The 12,025-nt window shown below is 47.2% G+C and overlaps 1 non-coding gene across 1 annotated transcript; it reads left to right on the top strand.

Annotated features, from left to right (window-relative positions):
• The first annotated feature begins 355 nt into the window (after positions 1-355).
• Trnai-uau (transfer RNA isoleucine (anticodon UAU)) lies at positions 356-447 on the top strand. The gene is given in 2 exon segments: positions 356-393; positions 412-447. It is a non-coding gene; the product is annotated as a tRNA-Ile (tRNA).
• The last annotated feature ends 11,578 nt before the right edge of the window (positions 448-12,025 follow it).

Raw genomic sequence — 12,025 nt, forward strand, 5'->3', positions numbered from 1 at the left:
GAAACGACCAGAGTTGTTTCGGTCCGTAAAATCGAGTTGTTGGACGAAATGTAATTATTTAGTGTCTCGTAGTTATCAAGTCAGTCTATAAACAAAGACAGGTAGACAGATCTAACTCGTTAAGCGAGTCGCCCAGCCCTCGCAACCTAATTATGCTCGTTTTAGCCGAAGCATTGGCAGCTGCTACGTTGCGAATTTTCAAGCGGACAGCGCACAAACGTGGCGTTTATTGATAAGCGATCCATAGATCAGGCTGAAATAAAGAAAAATAAATAAAAGACGCAACTTCCCCGCGCGTAGAACTGCAGATAAGCGGCGTGAATGTTCAACCAGGTACATTTCAGCGCATTTGTCTTCCCCAGTGGCGCAATTGGTTAGCGCACGGTACTTATACGACAGTTCTCGTGAGCTATGCCGGGGTTGTGAGTTCGAGCCTCACCTGGGGAATGTCTTTTTATTATTTTTAAAATTAATTCAGAATTTATATGCTCTAAGCTGTCGACTAGTAACACTAACTTTTCACAGTTCATGGCCGCCGGTCAGAACTCAGCGTGGCGAGCGACTGAAGCTCTAATGGAGGGTCGCGATTTGAGCGGTGTGTCTCTGATAGCTTTTCGCGAGGGGGAGGTGTGGGTGATGTGGACGTAGAGTTCAAGTGCGCGTGCTACGGTTGACTCAAAGGAATGTTTCTTTCTCTGTGAGTGAAGCACAGCATAGCCTTGTATAGCGTAGTATATAGCAAGGGGTGGCAAATGGAAGTGAGGGTGAGCAGGAAGGAAAGGAGGAGAGAAAAGCCAGGAGCTCCGCTGTGTCTTCGCACCACTACTGCTGAGCTGTACCAATTATTTTTCTCCCTTTGATCTCTGCCAGCCTATTTTGAATAATGAACGCGAACTGCAGTGTTAAAATTACTCGCAGCATCTACTTTGGGAGTTGTCTAATTGATGTGAAGGTGTAGAGTTTTATTGTTGGATGCGTCCTGCCTAGAACGTTGTTTTCGAGTGGCATCGGCATGACGTCTTTCATCTTCTGTCTTGCGTTCGCCGGCGTCTGGAACGGCCCCACAGAAGGCTCAACCTGCAACCACCGAAACTAGAGTTTGGCATTACGTTTTCGCAAAGTCTAAATTTTCTAAAGAGGAGCTATATTCGACTACCGTGATATTCAACGAAGCCTTCATGTAAAGTATTCTACTTTTACATTTCTTTTCCGCAGCGAGTAGTACAAAGCACTCGCACACTTCAAATGCATTCACATTCTGCGAACGTGTGTTTGTGTCCCAATGGTGAAGGCACTCGCCTTCCAATCTTAGAGACACGAGTTTAAAACCCAGAACCACCAATTGGCGATGATCGTCTTAATTCATCGCCTGCAAGATCGCCGAACTTACGAAGGGCCAGACGAAGCACTTGTAGTTTTGATTAATATAATAGATTCGATCATATGGCCTGATTCGTCCACCCTGATTGTCATTGTGCTGCCATATTGTGCATCGTCTGCGTGAAGATGGACACTCATGACGCACTTATGGAAAATTAATTCTAATGTGCTAATGGATGACAAATAGCCAAATAGAAAACTAATACGTTACCAATACGGAAATACAAAACGGATACATCCCCAATAGGCAAATACAGAACCAACAAGGCGATATAGTTCCAACAGACTAATGCCGAACCAAGGAGGCGAAAAAAATTGCTCGAGTGGCGATTTTTGCGCAAGAGTGAAGCAAAAGATGGCGGCTGCGCCCGCCATTTTAGTAGGGGCACGATAAAACATGGGCGTTTGGCGAAGGAAAGCGAGCGTTTTCCTCGCACGCCAGACGAGTTTAACATGACAACTTTTACGGCTCAGATACTGCTCCAAGTGTGTCTTTGCGCTATTAGTTTTCGTTAGTAAGTCTCAAAGTCCAGCAATGTTTCATTGGAGGTCAATCGCCAGTACTTCTCTCGACGGGTTATTTTTGTCGGCAACAACGATATTTTACTTTATAATTAACGTAGTATTTACACTAACAGAACAAAGCCATTTGATCTCTAAGCAAGCACCACCAGAAAAAAGCATGTTTTGAGCTCTTTGGTGGGCAAAGGCTGGCTTAACTATTGCTGGCAAGCGTTGCGAGATCTTCCTCTCCATAATTTTTTTATATGCGAAGCAGCGTATGGCCGAGTTCAATCCGGTGGTGTGCAGCGTGACCACTCTTACTGCGCATGCGCAAACGCTCTCCACACACCTCCTCGCCACTCCCCCTCTCCATTCCTCCTCTCGCGTGCCTCATTCTCTCCTGCGACTAGTAGGCAGCAGGGACGCCTCCGGCGTCTTGACGTGGCACTAGCGGCCGATGGCCGCCTCTGCTTCTGTGGCTCTAGACGCGGGGCGCTCGTGCTCCTTCCCTCGCTGAAGAATCCCACGACGTCACCAAAGGCATGGACTGCAGAGAGGCAGACGCACATGACATTGCGACTTTGCGGGAGTCGAATACCTCGGACGCCGGCAGTTCCACGCAGCGGGAGCTGGATGCAGACTGGAAGACAGTGCTGATTCTACGCCAGAGGAAGGCACAGGCTCGAGAACGCAAGAAAAAAACTTACACCATCTCTCACTCAAGGTAACCCCGCTGCTTCGCATCCACACATGGTTCCCTTCAGCGGGAGATGGTGTAATTTTAAACCTCCTTGTGCCGAACCAAGGGAACAGATAAACAGAACCAATAAACGAACAGGTGTCAATAACCCAATAGGCTATTGGTCTCTCTATTGGGAATTTCTGCTGGGTTCATGATACAGGGATGAACGGACTGCAGTTTTTCTCGTTGGTAGTTTAATAAAAGTTATGCATTACACATTCCGTGTATTTTAAAAAAATTGCCGCGATCGAATGCGGTTAAAGCAAGTCTGTCGGGCGATAGCTCGGTTTCGCTTGATTTGGGAAAGGAGGATACCAGTGGTTCGCAGATATTAAACTATACTGCATGTCTTCGTTTACGCAAGAATGACGAGAAGTGTACGCACTTCGACTACAGTACGCGACAACGGATCCAACGGGTTGCATCACAACACAACGCGCACGCGCAGACGCTGCTCGGCGTCACCGGCGCTGTGGGCGCGAACGCGCAGTGAACTTGGATGCAGCCAAGGCCTCTGGTGGTGGCGGCAGGAAAGACTCACCATGAAGCCGCTGTTCGTTTTCGCGAATGTGCCTCGCTAGCGTTTCGCTGAAGTTTCTTCGCAGGAGTTGACCTTGGCTTAGCTTTAATGTCAGATACACGCAACGAGGCGCTTTCTGTCGCTCGACTGGTTAGCAAAACTGATAACCATTTTTAGTCAGTAAGTCCTGTGCACAAGGATGGCTCCGAGCGCTACGCTGCTTGCGTTGGTGTGGATCTCAGTGTCGGCATATTTGTCGAAAGGCGCAAGATCGGAGGCGTCTGCTGGCGTCTTTTCAGTTCTTGAAACGCTTAGACTTGTGCCGTTTGCATCTTGAATTCCACGTCGGTTCTCGTGTGGTGGGTCAGTGGCTCGGCGATCTGTGAAAGTCCCTTGACGAAGCGTCTGTAATAGGCGTACAAGCGGAGAAATCGGCGTACAGCCTTTTTGTCGGTGGGCGGCGGGAAGGTAGCGATGGCAGCGGTTTTCCGTGGGCCACTGGGCGAAATCCAGACATCCGAAATGCGTGGTTCAAGAATAACAGCTTATCGTACGCAAAGCGACACTTCTCTTGCTTCAGAGTGAGTCTGGAGGCCTCGATCGCTTGAAGTACATCTTCAAGGCGCCGGAACTGTTCGTCGAAGTTTGAGGCAAAGAAAAGGACCACATCCACGTTGACGAGGCAAGTATGCCACTGTGTCCATGCATAACGCATTGGAAAGTCGCAGGCGCCGAGGAAACACGAAAAGGCATGTCCTTGAAATCGAAGAGGCCGCGTGGTGAGGCAGTCTAATTTCGGCCTCTCTCATTGACTTCGATTTGCCAGTAGCCGGTGTACAGGTCCATAGACGAAAAGTACTTCGCGTTATGTCGTCTATACAGGGCGTCATCTATCCGTAGAAGAAGATACACGTCCTTCTTCGTGATTATGTTCAGGCGACGATAATCGACGCAGAAACGTAGGGTTCAATCCGTCTTCTTCACGAACACCACGGTTGACGCCCACGGACTCTTGGACGGCTGGATGATGTCGTCGCATAGCACTTCGTCGACATGTTTCTTTACCGCCCCGCGTTCTCGCGTCGAAATTCAATGCGAACTCTGACAGACATTGTTCTGTTATGATGCGATGTTTTGCACCTGAGGTCTGTCAAATTCTTGACGATGACGAGAAGCAATCCTTGTATTGCAGAAGCAGGGCTTCGCGCTGTTCTTGCTTATGCTTCGGAAAGTTCGTATTGACGTCACAAGCTGGTTGTAATCGTTGGTTCATTAAAGCAGGTTCGGTAGTGTCCAAGAGGCCGAAAAATCTGGCCCCTAGTGCGCACTTCAACCACTAAGTGTATACTTATTAATTTGTATTGTTACACACACACGCACACAGACACACACACACGCGCGCGCGCGCGGATGGTACAGGTCTTTGATCTAAAGCAAGCGTCGCATGGCCTCCAAGATACACGCCGCGCGCTCGCCATCTCGGAGGCCATGAAGAGTCTCACAATGCCTCACAAATGGCAGCACATTATCTAGCGTTTGCTGTTTGCTTGTTGATATGTTTTCCGCTAGATGGACATAGTTGTCCATTTTTAGAGCTGTATGAAAGTTCGTGTGTTTTTTTAGCGGCGATGGCTGCACTATCTCGGCCTTTTTCGACATAGTTTGATGACCTCCCAAATGCGCCTAAAAATCGCCGAATGGGCTGGTTTTCGTCGTGGCACCTGTCGAACAAAATGCGTTAAGCAGACTCCTTCCACTACATGGCATTTATGTAGTGTTTTTTTTCGAAGCAGCTGCAAGTAACATCGTGGCTTTGGTCCGGACACCTGCTTGCCACGCGAGCGGCCCGGGTTCGATCCTCAATGGGACCGAAATTTTTATTCTTTGTTTTATTTGCTTCTTTCTCGATTTTTCGCTCACGGTCGATTTTTCGCTCACAACCAACGGTGCCGACGCCGACGGCGGAATTTCTGCGACACGAGCTCTCCAACGCTATCGCGTTAAAATATTGCTGGCGTGCACAAATTCATCCGTGTATACATCCTCGGGGAAGCTAACATCTTTTAGTTTCGGTAAATGGTAATCATAGCCTAAGGTGGTAGCCATAGCCTCCGTAACGCTAGCATATACTTCGATTTGGAAATATTTATTCCAATTTGAATAAAGCTGTGTAAGTGTGTACTTCTATTTTACATAGTGGCGCGGTGGTCTAGTGGTTATGGTGACCGACTGCTGACCCGAAAGTCGCGGCGTCAAATCCCGGCCGCGGCTGCCGCATTTTGATGGAGGCGAAATACTAGAGGCCCGTTTAGACTTAGGTGCACGTTAAAAATAACCAGATGGTCAAAATTTCCGGAACCCTCCACTACGGCGTCCCACTACGGCTTCCCTGATCGTGGTTTTGTTACGTAAAACGCCAACTATCTACTATTATTGTTACTCATAACCTATTAACCATAGTACGCATATATATAACTATGAAATCTAGCATATTTGTGTTACCGAACGCTTCTTACTTTCATAATATTAAGTAAGAAATGACCAGAGTTGTTTCGGTCCGTAAAATCGAGTTGTTGGACGAAATGTAATTATTTAGTATCTCGTAGTTATGAAGTCACTCTATAAACAAAACAGGTAGACAGATCTAACTCGTTAAGCGAGTCGCCCAGCCCTCACAACCTAGTTATGCTCGTTTTAGCCGAATCATTCGCAGCGTCTACGTTGCGAATTTTCAGGCGGACAGCGCACAAACGTGGCATTTATTGATATGCGACCCATAGATCAGGCTGAAATTAAGAAAAATAACTGAAGATCGCAACTGCCCCGCACGTAGAGCTGCAGATAAGAGGCGTGAATGTACAGCCAGGTACAACTCAGCGCATCTGCCTTCCCCAGTGGCGCAATTGGTTAGCGCACGGTACTTATACGACAGTTCTCGTGAGCTATGCCGGGGTCGTGAGTTCGAGCCTCGCCTCGAGATTGTTTTTTTTATTATTTTTAAATTTAATTCAGAATGTGTTTGCTCGAAGCTGTCGACTAGTAACACTAACTTTTCACAGTTCATGGCCGCCGGTCAGAACTCAGCTTGGCGAGCGACTGAAGCTCTATTGGAGGGTGGCGATTAGAATTCGCCGTGAGCTGTCTCGGATGGCTTATCGTGTGTGTTTGTATCCCAATGGTGAAGGCACTCGCCTCCCAATCTTAGGGACACGAGTTTAAAACCCAGAATCACCAAATGACGATGATCATCTGAATTCATCGCCTGCAAGATCGCCGACCTCACGAAGGGCCAGACGAAGCACTTGTAGTCTTGATTATTATAATAGATTTGATCATATGGCCTGATTCGTCCACCCTGATTGTCATTGTGCTGCCATATTGTGCATCGTCTGCGTGAAGATGGACACTCATGACGCACTTATGCAAAACTAATTCTAATCGGCTAATGGATGACAAATAGCCAAATAGAAAACTAATACGTTACCAACAGGGAAACACAAACGAATACATCACCAATAGGCAAATACACAATCAATAGACCGATATAGTTCCAATAGACTAATGCCTAACCAAGGAGGTTAAAGAAAATTACTGGAGTGTCGATTATTCCGCAAGAGTAAAGCCGTGCCCACCAAAAGATGGTGGCTGCGCCCGCCATCTTAGTAGGGGCACGTGAAACCATCGGCATTTGGCAAGGGAAAGCGGGCGTTTTCCTCGCACGCCAGACGAGTTTAATATGGCAACTTTTACGGGTCCGATACTGCTCCAATTGTGTCTTTGTGCTACCAGTTTTCGTTAGCAAGTCTCAAAGTCCTGGCGAATTTCATTGGAGATCAGTCGCCAATACTCCTCTCGACGGGTTACTTTTGTCGGCAACAACGATATTTTATTTTATAATTAACGTAGTATTTACACAACAGAACAAAGCCATGTGATCTCTAAGCAGGTACCACCAGAAAATAGCATGTTTCAGAGCTCTTTAGTGGGCAAAAGCTGGCTTAACTATTGCTGGCAAGGCGTTGCGAGGGCTTCCAATCCAGCTTTTTTAGGGGCGAAGCTCCTTAAGGCGGCACCCGTTTGTCCCTCGTAGTCGTAGTAGTGCGTAACCAGTCGTAACGCTAGTACCAGATCTTGACCTCCAAGGTGGTGCCGGTGGGAGATTTTTCCTGTGCGTTGTTGAACAATAAAAAATTCGCAGCGTGCGCGTTATCTAAAAGCCGCATTCTTCTGTCTCTCATTCCCCATTAGCAGCCATTGGCATGTTCCAGTAGGAAACGTTAGTAGAAGTAGAAGTGTAAGTGTTAGCTAAAAGCCGACTTCTTCTGTCTCTCATTCCCATTAGCAGCCATTGTTTACCTCCAAGGTAGTGCCTGGTGAGATTTCTCCTGTACGTGATTAAACAATAAAAATTTTGTTCAAAACGCCGTTGATTGATGAAATAAGCCAATGAAAGACGCCAGATGTTTTCTAAAAGCAAAACGAAAGAACGCCAGATGTTTCTAAAGCAAAACGAAAGGACGCCAGCTGCTTAACTAAAGACGCCAGATGTTTTCTAAAGCAATGGTTTTCTAAACAATGAAAATTCACAGCGTACATGTAAAATTAAGTGAGCTGCAAGTCGTCATAACTCATCGAACCTTCAGTATAAACGCGCCCGATCTCACGTTGGTGATGATGTACTGGGCAGAATTCACGGAAGATTCACGGTTTACCGATGAACCTCCGCAGCTTCGCCCACTCATCATCATTCACTCCGTGGATATGCTGTGATTTCTTTTTAGATGCGAAGCTGCTTATGGCCAAGTTCAGTCGGGTGGTGTCCGGCGTGACCACCCTTACTGCGCATGCACAAGCCCTCTCCACACACCTCCTCTACACTCCCTCTCGCCACTACCCCTCTCTATTTCCCCTCTCGCGCGCCTCATTATCTCCTGCGACAAATAGGCAGCAGCGACGCCTCCGGCGTCTTGACGTGGCACGAGCGACCGATGGCCGCCTCTGCTTCTGTGGCTCTAGACGCGGGGCGCTCATTCTCACCTTCCCTCGCTGAAGAATCCCACGACGTCACCAATGGCATGGACTGCAGAGAGGCAGACGCACATGATCTTGCGACGTTGCGTGAGTCGAATACCTCGGACGCCGGCAGTTCCACGCAGCGGAAGCTGGATGCAGACTGGACGACAGTGCTGATTCTACGCCAGAGGAAGGCACAGGCTCGAGAACGCAAGAAAAAAAATTACACCATCTCTCGCTCAAGGTAACCCCGCTGCTTCGCATCCACACATGGTACCCTTCAGCGGGGGATGGTGTAATTTTAATCCTCCTTCCGCCGAACCAAGGGAACAGATAAACAGAACGAATAAACGAACAGGTGTCAATAACGCAATATGCTATTGGTCTCTCTATTGGGAATTTCTGCTGGGTTCATGATAGAGGGATGAACGGACTGCAGTTTTTCTCGTTGGCAGTTTAATAAAAGTTATGCATTACACATTCCGTGTATTTAAAAAATTTGCCGCGATCGAATGCGGTTAAAGCAAGTCTGTCGGGCGATAGTTCTGTTTCGCTTGATTTGGGAAAGGACGATACCAGTGGTTCGCAGATATTAAACTATACTGCATGTCTTCGTTTACACAAGAACGACGAGAAGTGTACACACTTCGACTACAGCCCGAGACAACGGATCCAACGGGTTGCATCACAACACAACGCGCAGACGCTGCTCGGCGTCATTGGTGCTGTGGGCGCGAACGCGCAGTGAGCATTGATGCAGCCAGAGCCTCTGGCGGTGGCGGCAGGAAAGACTCGCCATGAGCCGCTGTTCGTTTTCCCGAATGTGCCTCGCTAGCGTTTTGCTGAAGCTTCTTCGCAGGAGTTGACCTTGGCTGAGCTTTGATGTCAGATACACACATCGAGGCGCTTACTGTGTTTGTAGCGGGAGGGAAAGCTATCGTTCTAATACTGAGTGACCTTCAATAAGGTTGACATATTGGATGTCAAAGAGTATAAACTTTGCGTTAATACCTACTCAGACGCAAGCTTCCAAACTAAAGACGACTGTAAGCCATAAATAACGGGCTTCGAATTATGGAAAATCTCGCACGTATAGCGTTAGCTCCTTTACCAGAAGCCAGGAATCGCATAACCCATCCTAACCTAACCTACTTCCTGATTTCCTGGAACTTCCTGATTTCTCTCGAACCTGTACTGTTCGAGAGAAATGAGTTGCGACTGTGAAGCACATATTTAGTGGATCAGAACCATCAGTGAAGTTGTACCGCTGTGTAGTGCATGTCTCCAGCTTCAAAAAGTACCCTAGCCAAAAGGTCGTGTGTGGTTTTACTACTCACGCACATTAGATTCACCGGTACGTCCCATCTCAAGCACAGACAGAATAATTCGATTTATACGTAGCTCTACAAATGGATGCCTTCATGGGCTCTTGCTGCTTGTGAAACATGATGCGATTTCTGCTGTTCATTTAGCACCATATGACACTGTGCACATCACAGTCACACATTTTAGTTGGCTATACTCATAGAAGCATGTAAATGAGGAATACCCAAACTTCTTAATTGGAAATCACAGACCATCTTTTCGCGCTTTCTATATAACTTTGTTGGAAACTATGTGTTGTTTGGACGAGTTTTATTAAAATAATGCTAAAACTGAACTATTCTTTTTTTACAGTCGCTGGGCAGAACGGCAAGTATTATTGGACTTGCTTAAAATGAATATTCCCCTATTTTCAACAGTAGTCGCGCAAAAGTAGAGCAAGGATCAAATGAGTAGCTAAAATACTTGTGGAGTCGCTTGATGCTTCGGTTGTGGGTCCCTTGACCCCCCTAGGATCGTTACCGGCAAGAGTCGTCTGACTCCCTATGAGTGATAACGTGATCCTCCCGATGAGAGTCTTTGCACTCTTCCTAGAGGGTCAGGGGACTCTCCTAGAGCGAGCCGACCCTGACCCACCAAGAGAGTCACCGTGACTATTTAAAGAGAGTCGTATACGTGGCAAGTCAGAACTCTCCGAAAAGAGTCACGCATACTCTTTTTTTTCTTAGAGTGTGCCACGCAATGTCGTGCGTCTGTAATGAATGCATGATAGTAAAAGTGAAATTACATACGATCCATAATAGAATATCAGCTCGTCCTGTGTGACGGTGCGTTTCGTCATGTAATCGAAGCCCAAGTGAACAGTTCCGGCAGTGATGTCAGTTAGCACATGGCACTAGGGTCTGTATTGAAGAATGGGCCAACCTTACGCTTCACTTCGGAGGTCATCTTTATATACACAGTTAGCAAATACACCAGAAAAGCACCAAGGTAAAAGTCGCCGTTCGCTACCTTCATATGTACGCTAACCACTTCCATATAGTTCATTAAAGTTCTTACACCCAGAACCTTTAAAAGTAACGGGTATACGTTCTCATATACGCGCAGCGTTCGTCTCGTCGTGACAGGAATAATCATACAATTTATTAGATGCCACGCACGTGTCTGTGATTTGAAGTCGTTCCCCATGCATAAACGGCTGATAAGCTAGCATTTGTACAGCCCGCATTCCATCAATAATATCAGACCTCCTAATATGCGATGCCACTTCGGTGCAGCATACTCTTGTGCGGGCATAATGTAGTCACTGCAGGCGGTGGCCCCAGCGTACGAGTGCCTCGCGTCTTCTCGAATCTGAATTATATTACAGCCTTACGCTTTGCATAAGGATATGAGGTGCGCTCGCGGAGGAACAGAAACGTACCGAGCAACGTTCGACGTGTCGATGTATTTTCTTCCCGAGTCCCATGATTGTCCTGTTCCTGACAGCCGACGGAAAACAGTCGGAGTCGTCGTTCCACTTCCAGACTCTGCGACGGTCTTCAACAACCGACCCTTTACTTTGCGTTCCACAGGAGTTCAGCAACCCCTCGCGCTCATGACCACACCTTATAACGTCACGAAGATTTCCTCCTTCGGTTATATGTGGTTTTGCTGAGATTCCATCACTTAATGGGCGCTTTGGGATCATATTTCGTTGTTGTTGCTGTTGGGGCTTCACATTGTTCACATCTTCCTCTACATTCTATGGCTCCGCTGCTGGCTTCTGTAGCACAAAACTTCTAGAATTTAAAGCTTCGAGCATCCTTCAATCACTACCTTTTCATTTGATTCATTATTCAAGCACGCAGTTCGCGGTATGAAGCAATTCCCTTTGATTAACATGAATGGGGCAACAACTGGGGCCATGTTGCCAGCTCAGCTAGAGAAGAGCAGTGGGATGTAGGGTAAAAAGAGCGCGAAAAAAAATGTTCCCAAGCCCTCAAACAGAAACTTAGCAAGTCAAACTTAACAATGCCCTGCGATGGAGGACTACAGGGCGTAACAACGGGCATTTTCGTATACATCCTCCACATGTATACAGCCTCCGAGGCCGGGTTTTAGCCCGCCAAATGGGGTCGAGCAGCGCAATGCCCAAGCCACTCGACCACCCCGGTGGTTGGTGATGTAGGGTGTTTGGGCCCTTATATGCCTGCTGGTACTGAAAGGTAACGACGACGAAGAAGAAGTTGATGATGTTGATGATGATCATGACGATGAAAAAGAAGAATAAGAAGGCAGAAACAGAAAGATATAAAAGAAGAAGAAACGTGGCGACGTTCTTGAGGACGGTGTGGCGCCACCTCCGCAGCCCCGCATTACTTGCTGGTTGGATGGATGGATAAACATTATTATATGGTCCCTGGGAACGCGCTCTGGCACGTTTCGGTCCAGGTGTTTTTTTTTTTAATTGTCGTGTTGGTTCAGTACCTCAAGATGTGATCTAACCCGTATATTGTCGGAATTGTCGTAGTGAGTATGAGCCACAAATGTTTAAAGGTGAA

The sequence above is a fragment of the Rhipicephalus sanguineus genome, chromosome 4, assembly GCF_013339695.2.
Source record: "Rhipicephalus sanguineus isolate Rsan-2018 chromosome 4, BIME_Rsan_1.4, whole genome shotgun sequence".
NCBI classification, from domain to species: domain Eukaryota; kingdom Metazoa; phylum Arthropoda; class Arachnida; order Ixodida; family Ixodidae; genus Rhipicephalus; species Rhipicephalus sanguineus.